The following is a 13,372-nucleotide window of genomic DNA, read 5'->3' on the forward strand; positions in this document are numbered from 1 at the left end:
AAAAACACGAAACGCTTATGAAGCCAACTCGTTTGCCTGAGATCGAAATCAGATCGGAACTACCAGTGTTCAGCGATTTTACCGTTCGACCGCTGGTGGGCCATTTCTTAAATGAATAAAGGTATACTCATAGCATTATGAAATAACACTGATTGAAATATTTAGTGCTTCACTATTATCTGTAATAAAGTAACATAAAACTTTCCTTACCTTTTATAGATTTCTAAATTTCTTTCAAGTTCTTATTCGTACTTAACCTATACATTTGCGAATGTTTTTATCGATTTTATTGTTAAGTGTAAAAAGCAAATTGACATTTATAATATAGCATTCCTTGTCTCAACAAATAACAGTCTCAACAAGGAGTTTTTGGAGAGGGGATGAATCGGGGAAATTTCACCCTTTCGTCATTAGCGGTTCTGATGAAGGGAATGGGTAAAGCAGCAAACGAAATAACGAATAACGGACAAATAACGAAAGCTAATCTTTAATGCGGTCTCCCAGTTTCTGTATTTGTATTTGGGAAAGTTTTATGGTCATTATGAAAAAGTGAAAATTTGATATGGATTCCGCATGACTTTCTTCTATGACTATTTAAATTATGCTTATTTTTTCTGCACTTCATTTAAACTTATTTCCTCGAATTATTCTAACTCAATTAAGCGATACCCAAAGGCAAGTTACAAATGGCATCAAACATTGCAAATTTTGAAACTAAATTTCCCGGTCAATCTTTGTCCTACGGGACTCAAACTTCTTGTATTTTTATTTTTTCATAACAAGTATAAAACTTTGCCAGATATAAATATAGAAACCAGAAGACGACATTAAAAGTTAGATTTCATAATTTGTCCAAAATTAATTCTTTTTTAAATTTGACATTGACAAAATATGAATATTTTCGTCATTTAAAATACTTCTGTATTTTTGTTGCACCGTATTTAAACTTGCTTCCTCGAGTTATTGACATTAAATTACATTAATTCTATTATCTATCGGAAAATAATTATAGCAAATCATCTATTTACGACATCTCTAAGAGGTCACCTTTTAAGAGATCTCTATTTTTGGGAACATAAACAAACATTGTTAGTGAACATTATCTTTTTAAGACCACCACATGTAAAATCCTCTAAAAGCATGAATGGTTGCATTTAATGAGGACCCATTACTTTTAATAAGGAATGTAACATTAATCTTAATTATACATGTTTCTGATGTGTGTGCCAAAATAGTGATAACGTACTTCTGTTGCTTTAGAAATGTGTGAAATTAAAAAAATGGATACTATACAACAAAAATGTTATTATATTCAGATACACACCTTTTGAACACGTCTGAAATTCATTATTCTGCTCAACATAATTTGTCTGCATAAAATATTAAATAATATTAAAAAATCAAAAGCTAAGTCGAAGTAGAAACAGTCATCTCTTCTAAACCATCTTAATTGAAGTAAACAGACGTTCGCCTTATCGTAAAGTAAACACCTATTTTTCAAACAGCGGATGAAACGGGAAAGAGGGAATTGGTGGGGGAAGGCAGCGAACGAAATAACACTTTTTCGAGCTGGGGATAAAATGAGATAGGACGAAACGATACTAAGCTAAAAAGACAAGATCTGGTATTTTACTTTATTATTTAATTAGTCATCATAAATTAAAACATTATTTTAATTTTTATTTGTTTTTACATTTTTATTAAATTGTACTTGTAAGTATTTTATATTTCAGTTGCTAATTTTATGTTACTTTAATTATTCATTATTTTAATCACTATTTTTTATTATTTTAATTATTAAGTTTTTAATAAGTAATTTTTTGTTATTTTAATTACTAATTAATGTTATTATTGTAATATTTATTTCCTTTCTTTCTTTATTTTTTATTTTTTTTTTTCCTGTTTTCCTGACGGCCTTCTGACTTTAGAAACTAAGCCCTACTACCAATAGAAAAATTAATAATGAATCCAATGCACCAAAAAATAATAGCCAAAATAAAGTGAATTATTTCTACCCAAAAATGCGACGCAAAACTCCCTATCGCAGCACTACCCAGTTCCCGCGGGGTAGAATAGCTCACGTGATTCAATGCAATGCGACGTTTCAAAGCCCTTTTTAGGGCCGTAGACCGATAAAATAGGCTCAAGATACGGATACCGATCGATTTTACCGAAAGTAACGAGTAACGATACGATAGTAACGAGTACTGGTTCACCGAGTAGCGAATACATACGGGTACACAATTTCTCGTTACTTCTACAGCACTATTCAACAACCAACTCAACTAAATTTGGCTTCTCTCACAAGACGGCGCTATATTAAACCGAACAGGTGCCATCTTGAATTTTCGTAAAGGGAATGATTTTTTTTCAAATTATATTAACGAATGGGAGTTAGCATTATTTGTATTTGGAAATTGGCTGTAATATTTGTGTATTAATATTGTTAAATATTACGCAACATATAAAGTAATAAAAAAGCATATAATATAAATTTAAAATTCACTAGTTTATATCTGAATTGGAAATCTCTTCAGTTAACGTTTACAAACAATTTATATCTTAGAGTCATAATTCAATATTTCTTGGTTTTTGTGTATAGCATTTTGTGTAATAAGTTGGGAAAACAGAGAATTCTACTCAAATAGTTTACTAACTCAAATAACATGCAGGACTGTGTTAAGTTTATTTAACAAAATTTATGAAAAAGTAGACGGAAACTTCTCTGCATTCAGAAAGCTCTTAACACAAAGTCATTATAAAAATCAGATTTTTAAATTATATTAATTTAATCAGGTTAATTAAATTTAATCTTATTTTTTGTTAGAAAATATTACATTTTATAATGCAGTTAAGAGATTTTACATTTTTCGACACGCATTTTCGCTTCTGAAAAAGCCCCCGCCCCTCTATTCTCTCTTTCTGTTTCCTGTATTGGCTTTTGATTACAACAAACAGAAACTGATTTTTTTACTTTACAATATCCATGTGAATTTTTTAATTGTAATTTATAAAATCATTCTGAACTATAAAAATTATCCATACTAACCTATGCTTAATTTTTTTCTCATGTTTAAATTTAGCGCAGACACATTTCCCTAGATTAGATCAAAAATCTAAGAATATTTAAAATTTTTCTACATTAATGAGTGACCACAAAAATTCTTATACAGTCTTTATTTTTGTAACCGTTCATTGTAAACATATATTTCCAATTACAAAAATGATTTATGCTTTCGTATTTTTAAATTAAAAAAAAGTACATAAAACATTAGTTTTAACTTTCCATACAACACCCCTGTCCTTATACTTATATTTAAAAAATATATATATATATATTCGTTATAATAAAAAACAAAACATTTGTTGACCCCCGTACAAAAAACAAATTAACTCAGATATTTGGTATTAAAGTTGATCATACTCAGGGACCACATATTAATTTATTTTATTACCTTACTCGATAAAAAAAGTTTGACAGTATGATATCTGATGCTCATCCATAACATATACAGTCAAAAGTCGTTAATCCGAACACCCATAATCCGGACCTCAAAGCTACAAACTTTCTGCGAATGCGTATGCGTTCACGCATGCGCATAATACGTTTACGCATGCGCGTTTAATGTATAACGGACGGTATAAGCTAAGCTAAAATTATATAATTATCTATTTCAGTTAATGTTGCAGATTGCGTTGTTCCTTAACCTTCGAATTGGATCCGGCTTATAATTGCAGACTGTTAGAGCAATTTTATAAAAGTAAGCCTGAACTTTCGATTATGTCCAATAGAATTTCCGATGCTGGAGCTGACAAAGGATCTACAAAGCGAAAGTATGTTTCGATGTCCATCAAACAAAAAGTGGAATTGCTGCAAAAAAAATGGATAAAGGCATATCCTTTGTTTCTCTAAGCATTCCGAAATCTGTTTAGCAATTTCACGCTGCTGTGCGAGGGGGGGGGGACGTCGTGGCGTGAAATGAACTGAAAGTTGATCTGCCAGCACTATCCTTATCTTTAGGGCAGATGTTTTTATTTTATTTGGCTTATAATTCCTTACTAAATGTAGTATTTCATCTCGATGTACTCCGTCTTTGATACGATTTAAATCAAATTCCTCGTCATTATAACTCCATTCCGATAGTGAAGAAAGTGACACAGAGGTTATTGAAAACGAAAAAATTTCGATTCTGAAATTAGTCGGTATTCTCGACACAGCAATTATAGGACTTGAACAGCGGAACTTTGTAACTGAACAAGAAATTATATCTGTTTTTTATAATTAAAGAGAAAGTATTATCACATAAAACGAAGGAACTTAAACAACTTACATTGAAAGAAATGTTTAATAAATTAAACAAATAAATATTAAGCTTTTTTTTTTTTTTTTTTTTTTTTTTTTTTTTTTTTGTAAATTTTGATACCCTTTAGATCATAATTGTTCTTTATTTCATAAATTACAGTTTCATATTTTTAATTTTATAATTTCTGCATGCCATCTTACCAGATTTAAACTGATGATCTATAATCCGGAAAAATCGATAATTCGTAAGCGCCAAAGTCCCTACGAGTCTGGATTAAAGACTTTTGACTATACTGTTTTCCTTTATCTTCTCTTCCTTGTAAATTCTCAGAGGGCTTCAGAGACATTTCATATAGCTAAATTTAAATGCGATAATTATTTTCCCCTACCACACAACAGTTTTAAGGGGGAAATCGAATTAAAGAAAATTAAATATTACATAAAAATTAGTTCTTTTTTATGACTTAATTATTGAAAATTTATATTTCTTCTTTCTTGGAAAGTTCCCCCCCCCATTATTACTTAACCATACATTATCTACTGCTCCTAGAACAGTGGTGTCCAACCTTTAACTTGAAGCGAACCAGTTTATAATTTAAAAACTTTTGGCGGGATATTTCAATTATATATATATAATGCACGAACTATAAAAATGTGGGGTGAAACATGTTAAAGAAAAAATGTACTCTTTATATTAAGCATTTATCTATTTTATAAGGTATTTATGTTAACTAACCAGTTATTGCATATTACGAATCTATACTGTCACTTCTTTCTTTCCATTCTCCTGACAGAATGCAAATTTAGTTTGCATGTATTTAAGTGAGGGTTTGAGATCGTTTTAATGAGAGCATGTTCTGCCTGCTGAAGGCCACGTTACTAGTTGTTCGTCTACGATACGCATTCCTGTCTACGGCGTTGCTTTAGTAGTGCTGATAGTGCAGCCACGTTGGTGTATGCTAAGAGCCAGCTTGCACCTTTAAAGATCTCTACACAGCTTTTGGCTAAAAAAGACTTAGATTTAGGTTTAATTTAACATTCTACTTTTGAGTTTATGCTGTAAATCCTAGTTGATTTGTAATCACCAGGGCTGCCTTCTGCTCAGCTTATTGAGTTCTTAATAAAACGGTCTTTTACACCTTTCATATGTTTCCATTTCCTTATCTAGACATAGTGATAAATCAGTTAAGTCTACATAGAAATATTGAGTAGTTTACGTTACCAAAACAAGCGAGACTCTACAAATTCATTAAGATATAAATTGAATACAGAAAAAAGCACATTTTAATGTCAAACCTGGCACCGCCTATCTTCTGCGAGTGCTCTGGTATATACGATGCTGTGCTGCTTTCTCGGTCCAAGGATGATCTGAATTATTGCATAAATTTAACATGCAGTAATTCAGATGTTCGTCCATTAGTATCCTAGTTCGAAACTTTGATTTTAACAAGTTTGTTACTGAAACATTTTACAAAGTTCATTGTTACTTTCAAAACAGAAAGCAACAGTTTAACCTTTGAAGAGTTTCTGTTAAGAGCGGATATTCTTCTTCATCTAAGAGTCCTTGTTTTTAATTGTAGATCAGACTGAAAATCAGTAGATCACAAGAATTTTTATTTTATGCGTTTGCGATCTATGGCAATATTTCGGAAATACTAGTGTTAGCAAATGGATTTGAAATGAATGAAGTAATGGACTGAATTTTATGAAAATCAAAAAATCTAATTTTGAAATTTTATATTTCTTGACATAGTTCTCCAGATTTACAAAATGGTAAAAGTTACGCAATATATCCACAAATTTGATTTTGATTAAAAAAAGTGCGTTTATACATCTATTGACTCAATAATAGTTTTTTTTTTTTTTTTTTTTTTTTTTTTTTTTTTTTCCCTGAAGTTCAAGACTTAGTTTATTCATTTTAGTTATTATATTTGTATGAAAACCTAAATCAGATAAACACCTATGATTATTAAGTTCTTCATAAGTTTTGTTTCTGTATTTTAAAAACTGATTTATCTCTAAAAGAAGTTCTAAAAATCATTGCAGGACTTTTCCCTTACTAAGCAATTTAATTTCAGAATGTAGCAGAAGCTTCATACTTAGCATCAAGTTCATTAGTCAATACTTTCAAACAATCTACTTTGAAGTGTTCCGGCACGAACAGAATTTACAATTTTTAGAACATTAATCACTCATTCGTAACGTAAAACTTCTGTATATAATTTCTAGTGATGTATGATGCAATGGTAGGTAAAAACGTTTGGAAAGTCAGCAACATTCTTATATAATGTGATGCAACCAACAGCAGAAACACCATGGCAGGTAAGTTGTCTGTTAAGTTTTTGAAGAGTTTTTAATTTTGGTTTTGTGGTTTTTAATAGCTTGGTACATGTCCACTCTAGTCTAGGTGTATTGTCTTTTAATGGCAAAATACAGCGTATCTTCCTTCACTGAGTAATCGTAAGACCATCTTTAATCGTGAACTGAATAATTGTAAGGACATCCTAGTAGAAGTATTGAGCTACATTTTAGATTATGTTGATTTACCGCAGTCTAAACTTTAAAAGTTTTAACTCTAAAATGAAAACGCACTTTTGTAAATCATCTTTTACTTACATAGCTTCTGTTCTGCAAGTGACGGAATTTCTGGATAATTGGACATCTTGGAGAGTTGCCTTAAATTCATTCTTATTTAGCATCTTGAAATAAAGTTTCTATTGTAGCAAGCATTGACTTTAACTATGTTGCCATTCTCAAAGGATTTTTTTGTGAATTTCAAGTTATGTGCAACCTTAAAAGATGCAATTCTAGCAGCGTTCGTTTTGTTTGTGAATTTTGTAAACAATGATTGTTGGGAAACAAATGTGCTCTTCAATTATCTCTTTACCTTTTCTTATACTGCTGTTAAAAGGATATTTAATATCATACTTTTTCTGAACTGCCTGTTGCAAAATACCATACTATTTTGCTTTTTTTTACTTCCTTGTACGAAGTAAAAAGGAAGTATTGTAATCGCGAAAAGTTTCAGGCAGCATTTTTCGACGAAAATATCCATTTTGACCGCTATCGAATGCAATTTAACGATGGTTTTGCGGGATATCTGTACGTAAGGACAGAATAAAATACTCTTTTCCTTCAAAAAAAAAAATAAATAAAATAAAATAAAATAAAATAAAAATAAAATAAAACCGCTTTAAAATTAATTCTGAAGAGAATTTTTCGTGGCGTCTGTACGAACGTATGTACGTACGTACGTATCTCGCATAACTCAAAAACGAGTAGCCTCAGAACGTTGAAATTTTGTATGTAGGACTGCTATAACATGTAGATGTACACCTCGTATTTTGGTTGCAATGGGCCGCACCAAACGTATAGAAATATATTTATATATATATCCACTCTGTTACCCGGCTCAGTGATCTCAGTTTCTTTACTCTTATATGTTTGTAAATTGTACATTTTTTGCTTTAAAAAAATGATTGAATTATGTTGTTCTTATCTTCCGGTTAAGGTTTTTATGCCTTTAGTAAATCTCTATGCAATATTTTTAGAATTATCAACAATTTTAAAGTTGTTTAAGTGCAGCTAAGCCTAATACTCCTCTTGATGGCGGCCATTGATGTTTACATGTGAAACAGGAGACTAGTGGATTTGTTGACAATCTAGAGAAACTTAGCTTCCAACAACAAAGATAACGCATTCATTTATTATTGACAATTAAATTATGCTTAAATCTTTCTGGAATTTTTTCGAGGAAAGATTTTTCGTGTTTAAGATTTACTTCATAATTTTTAATATAGATATTTTGAGTTTTTATGTATTTTTGCCTTCTCGCAAAGTGAGAACTGAATTAATTAAATGAAAAATACTCAATCGTCTGTGAAAAACTGTTTCTTTTTGCTTTGTTTTGTTTGCTTAATTTCTTTTATACATCATTTTAGCTTTATTATAGTATTTGAATAGAACATGTGGCAACGATTAGATAATTCTATTCGTTAAATGATATAAATTTTGTGCATTATGAGTTATAATATGAACGAAATATATAAGTTAACTGTTATATAATTATTGGATTATATAACAGTTAACTTAGTTCCCGTTACATAATTATTGTATAAGTTAACTGTTATACAATTATTAATACTGTTAAGTGAATCTAGCGCCAGAGCGTCGCTATTGTAAACAAATACTATAGTGAATTTTAAAGAAAGAATGCATTTATTCTATTGTGGTTTATGCGCTGTCGGCGAAGTAGATTTAATTCAATCCAATAAGTTTAAATGAAATGCAAGAAAAATGCTTATAATTTAATATTCCGTACAAGGAAGTCGTGGTGTACACATCAGATTTTTTTTTAACAGAAACTGTTGAATGAAACAAACGCATCTGTTCTTAATCTGCTACAAATTCATGAAAAAATATTCCTTTTCCATTTCATTGTTAAAATTATGATTGCAGATACTTTGTTTTCTCTCGGCTTATAAGATAGCATGATAAGTGTAATTATAAAATCCTCAAAATTAATGTTTAAAATATAAAGAAGGGAATATTTTTTTACACCTGTATGAAATGACCAAATCAGCTACTTAAGCGCAACTTCGAAAATTCTTTGTTTTCGCTGGTGTGTGTTTCATGAAGGCTGTGGCAAATAATTGACGGTGCCAGTGTAAAATAACTAGATATATTGTGCGGCAGAGGTATTCACATGGATCAGGGAATGGAAATGCAGCATTCAGTTCCTGAAGCAACCCAACATGACATCAATAACCAAGGCGGAAATACTGACAGCAATGCTGCCGCACAACTTCTACTGTGAAACAGCATGTCGGCTGAGACTTTGAGGATGTGGCGCAACTGAAATTTGAATTTTTCTTTCCCTCTTGGCACTTGATTTCACAAGACTGAGAACGGACCAGATGTGTAATGACGGCCACATCAAAAGTTCTCGCAAGTCACGTGAATTCCTGATCTACAGAATGAAAGAAATTTTATGTGTCTTCAGAATGACTGTTAATTCTTTTGATATTCTTTAAAGCAACCTGTTTTATGCTTCATCTCTTATGCATACATGATTTTTTTCTAGTCAATGACTTCGAAGAATTCTGCCATACTCGTCTGTACTTAAGAGAGTACTTCCTTTGCAATTGTTAGATCGGCAAATCCATTGTCTACTTCCATTTTTATAGTTAACTCATAAATTCACCTTCCTTTATGTGTGCTTATACTGCAGACGGAAACTGAAGACTGAGATGAGAATGACGGTTAATAGGTTTTTCCAGTTCAGACCAAATCGACAATAAATCCCTAATGTTGTTTTTGGATTAGATTATTTATTTACAGCAAAGCCTTGAGGGCTATCTGCCTAAGGGGAGGGATGCCTTCATGGAGGAGTTTCTAAGGGAAACTGGCTCATATACACATTACACATGGGGAAACCACGAAAACACCCATGCAGCCAGACGGTTCGTGGGTTTCGAACCTCGGACTGAACTACCAGTGTTCAGCGACTCTACCACTAGGCGACTGGTGAGCTGTTGTTTTTGGGAGAGGCTTATTTGTGATATAAACACACTTCTCGATATGGTAATTATTAGAAAAGCATGTGATATTTGAAAATGTTTTTCTCTTATTTTTTCCTCTAGAAAGTACGCCAGTTCTTTTGAAGATCTCATTTAAATTATTTTATTTATTTATATTTTTACTCATTTCATTCTTTTTTTTTCCTTATGGGATACTTGCTTTTAATTTTTTATTAAGAATTGAGGTTTTTTGATTCATTAATAATATAGTGGCTGTGAAAGAAACTGGGATTAAAAAATTTCTAGAATCAGAATCCTGTGCCAGTTCTGTTAGTTAAGTAACATCTGTTTCGTTTTAATATATGTATTTAATTTATTCCGAAGGTTTCTATCGTAATGTAAATTTAGCAATATTATTGAAAATTTCACAATCTTTGTCATTCTAATACTTGAAATTAGATCAAAACTATATTGCAAAAAAATTACAATAAGTAAGCTAGGTTATTCAAATATGCCACAGCACGCATGAACTATCTGCCTAACGAAAGAATGCCTTTGTGGAAGACCTTTCTGACGAAAATTAGCTCGTAATCATTTTTTGCAAGGGAAAACCAACCAGGCAGTGAATTCACTGGCTTGGGATCAAACTTCCAGTATTCAGCAGTCTTAATCACTCAGCCACCGAAAGGGATTAGAATAAGTAAATAGTCTTTCTTTCACAGTATAGTATCATTAAGTTTGCTATTTCTTTCACAGTATAGTATCATTAAGTTTGCTATTAAAAATTGTGCTTTTATTTATTGATTCGTCAAGATGAATTTAGTTGTATCATCAGATATGAATGAATAAATTAACATTTTCACAGCAAAGTGTTTGAACCACAAGTTTTATCGATTGTAAAACTAATATTGTATGAGACAACAATGCAAGTGTATAAAGTTTGTATATGTGGGACTTCCAGCATAATTTTTAATTATCGAGAAACATCTTAATATAATCAGTAAATTAATCACTGAGTCATGTTGAGTGTAAAGAAAAGCTCTGCATTAATTTCTTCTTTCGTATTTTATTTCAATAACGAACCCCCTTTTTTTTTTAACTTGTTGCTGCTGAAGATGATTTGGGAAACCTTTTCACCACTTTTTATGTTTTTGTTATCGGATTTAAGTAGAAATCAATAGCTATTCTGTGTACTACTCTAAACACGTCATCATTATTTGCAAAATTTTCATCGTTTTAATTACAGTTTTCAGAAACAACTGCAGCTGGTCAATAATTTGGAAATTTTCCGATCGTCGTTCATTGTCAGTTTCGTTTCAATTACAATAGAGCACCAATTATGTTTTTCAAGGGATCATTCACAAATGGTGTATGAATGAGAAAGATTACAAATTATATTTTAATTTACGATGCGAAAGATATATATTAGTTACATAATTTTGATACTAATGTTACACAATTTTATTATTGTACAACCTGTTTAAAATATTAACTGTTCAAACAAATTGAAAATAAACATTTTAAATAAGTATTTAATTAATATTTTAAACAATTTAAGGAATTTTTTGTAATTAATGTTTTAAAAATTATATTAATATAAATTTAACATTATTAAAATCAGAAGAATCCAAATTTTTTGTATGTAGCTACATTAAAGAAAAAAGGTCATACATTTGTTTGAATTACTATCTTGAATAAGAAATCCCCCCCCGAATAATTTAAGGCAAATTTTAACTCTTTTTACAAAGAAAAAGTATTTAACAATCATCTGATGTGTTTTTGATTTCGAATCTGAATGCTATGAATCAAATTCTAGTCTTGAAATGTTTTCTTGTTTGTATTATTAAATACAAAGAAATTTATGAGGGTGTCTATGCATTACATAGCATGTTATAATTTATTAAAGGTGGTATTATTTATTCAGTTTCTTCTTCATCCCTGTTACTTAAATCTCCATCTGGTAAAATGTTTTGAATCTGTTTTCCAATTATGCATAACTCTGATGTCATTACATTTTGGGATTACAGTTCATGTATTCCTCATTTGTAATGTCTAATCCCAATAGTTTCCGAACTTGACTCTGGGTTTAAGATACTTCTTTAATAAAGCAATTTTTAGTTGTTTACTGTTTTACTTGAACCCAGGCAAGTGAAATCACATTCATAGCCTCAAGAATATTTAAACTATTCTGTGTATTTCCTGTAGTTATGTTCTGTAGGGCTATTTGAATCGAACTTTGAACGGTAGAAAATTTTCAAATTCTTAATGATGCCCAGTTCTAAAGGTTGCACTACACTAGTGCAATTTGCTGGCAAGAAATTAGTTTCCATATTTTGCAACAAACCTGTCGTTTAAGAATGGGTGGTATACTGATCCATGAAAAGTAAAATTTTACAGTTTAGTCTATTTTCTTGAGCTTCCTCTACAAAAACGACAAGTCATCAATGCTTTCTGATTTGCTTTATATTCTACTAGCCCAGTTTTAATATCCTTGAAGCACCTCGATTTCTGTTACTTTCCTATAACTAAAGAAGTTGTTTTTTCATATCATCGGCCTTTGCACTGCGTAAAACAGCTGTTCTTTAATCAATTTTTTATCTGGCTTAGTTTAATGAAACTCTATACATGGGCACCATATTTTTTTCTGCTTCAATATTAGATGAATTTCATTCAAGAATAAATTTTTATAAGTTTTATAATGACAAAAAATAAAATTCAAATAATTTCTTAGTAAAATTCATGCAAAAATTGAATTTTCCACAAATGGCATCTCAAACCCCAGTGGTACTGCATACAAAAGGGGGGGAAAATGAGAAATTACGTTCACTGAAAGCTCTGTTTTACAGCAGGAAGAATGGCTAACACAATGCAGCTATTTAAATTCCATAAGTAATTTATCGAAAAAAGTAAGACCATGTGGTAGAAGTTGGAAAATTTAGTAACTCTGATTCAAATAAAAACAAATATTCAAAATTTCTGGAAACAAGGAGGATAAAGAATCCATTAAATTGATCAATTTCAATGATCCCGCATCATGGCTGACAATTTTAGGTAAAATTCAGTTTTTCTTCATAGAACATGCACCAGACCAAGGACAGGATGCTGATAGCTTTTAAGAAGCATTCTAATAGGAAGAGAATTCATCACAACTGACTCATCTGTTCAAAAAAGATCTCTGCGATACTGTGTTTTTCATGCATTCTTTTTACTAAAATAAGACAGGTTCTACTATCTCCAATCCAAAGAGGTTTCAAAGATTGGTCAAACTTAAAACTAATTTCAATCATGAAAATTTTGTTTCATTGCAGTGCTTATCAATGGGATTGCTTTGAAGGGAGGGAACAATATTGGGGGTTGTTTCATAGACAATTCATTGCACAAAGTAATAGAATCAGAAAAAGAAAAAGGAGGAAATAGTTTATGCAATTTTGCAAGAAATAATTTACCTCTTAGAGATATACATGAAACTACAGGCCATCTATAGCAGGAACATCCCTGAACTTAATTGAATTAATTTATTCCATTATATTGGGTCAGTCCATAAATTCAT

The sequence above is a fragment of the Stegodyphus dumicola genome, chromosome 4, assembly GCF_044657685.1.
Source record: "Stegodyphus dumicola isolate Sdum_Otavi_A_Nest chromosome 4, ASM4465768v1".
NCBI classification, from domain to species: domain Eukaryota; kingdom Metazoa; phylum Arthropoda; class Arachnida; order Araneae; family Eresidae; genus Stegodyphus; species Stegodyphus dumicola.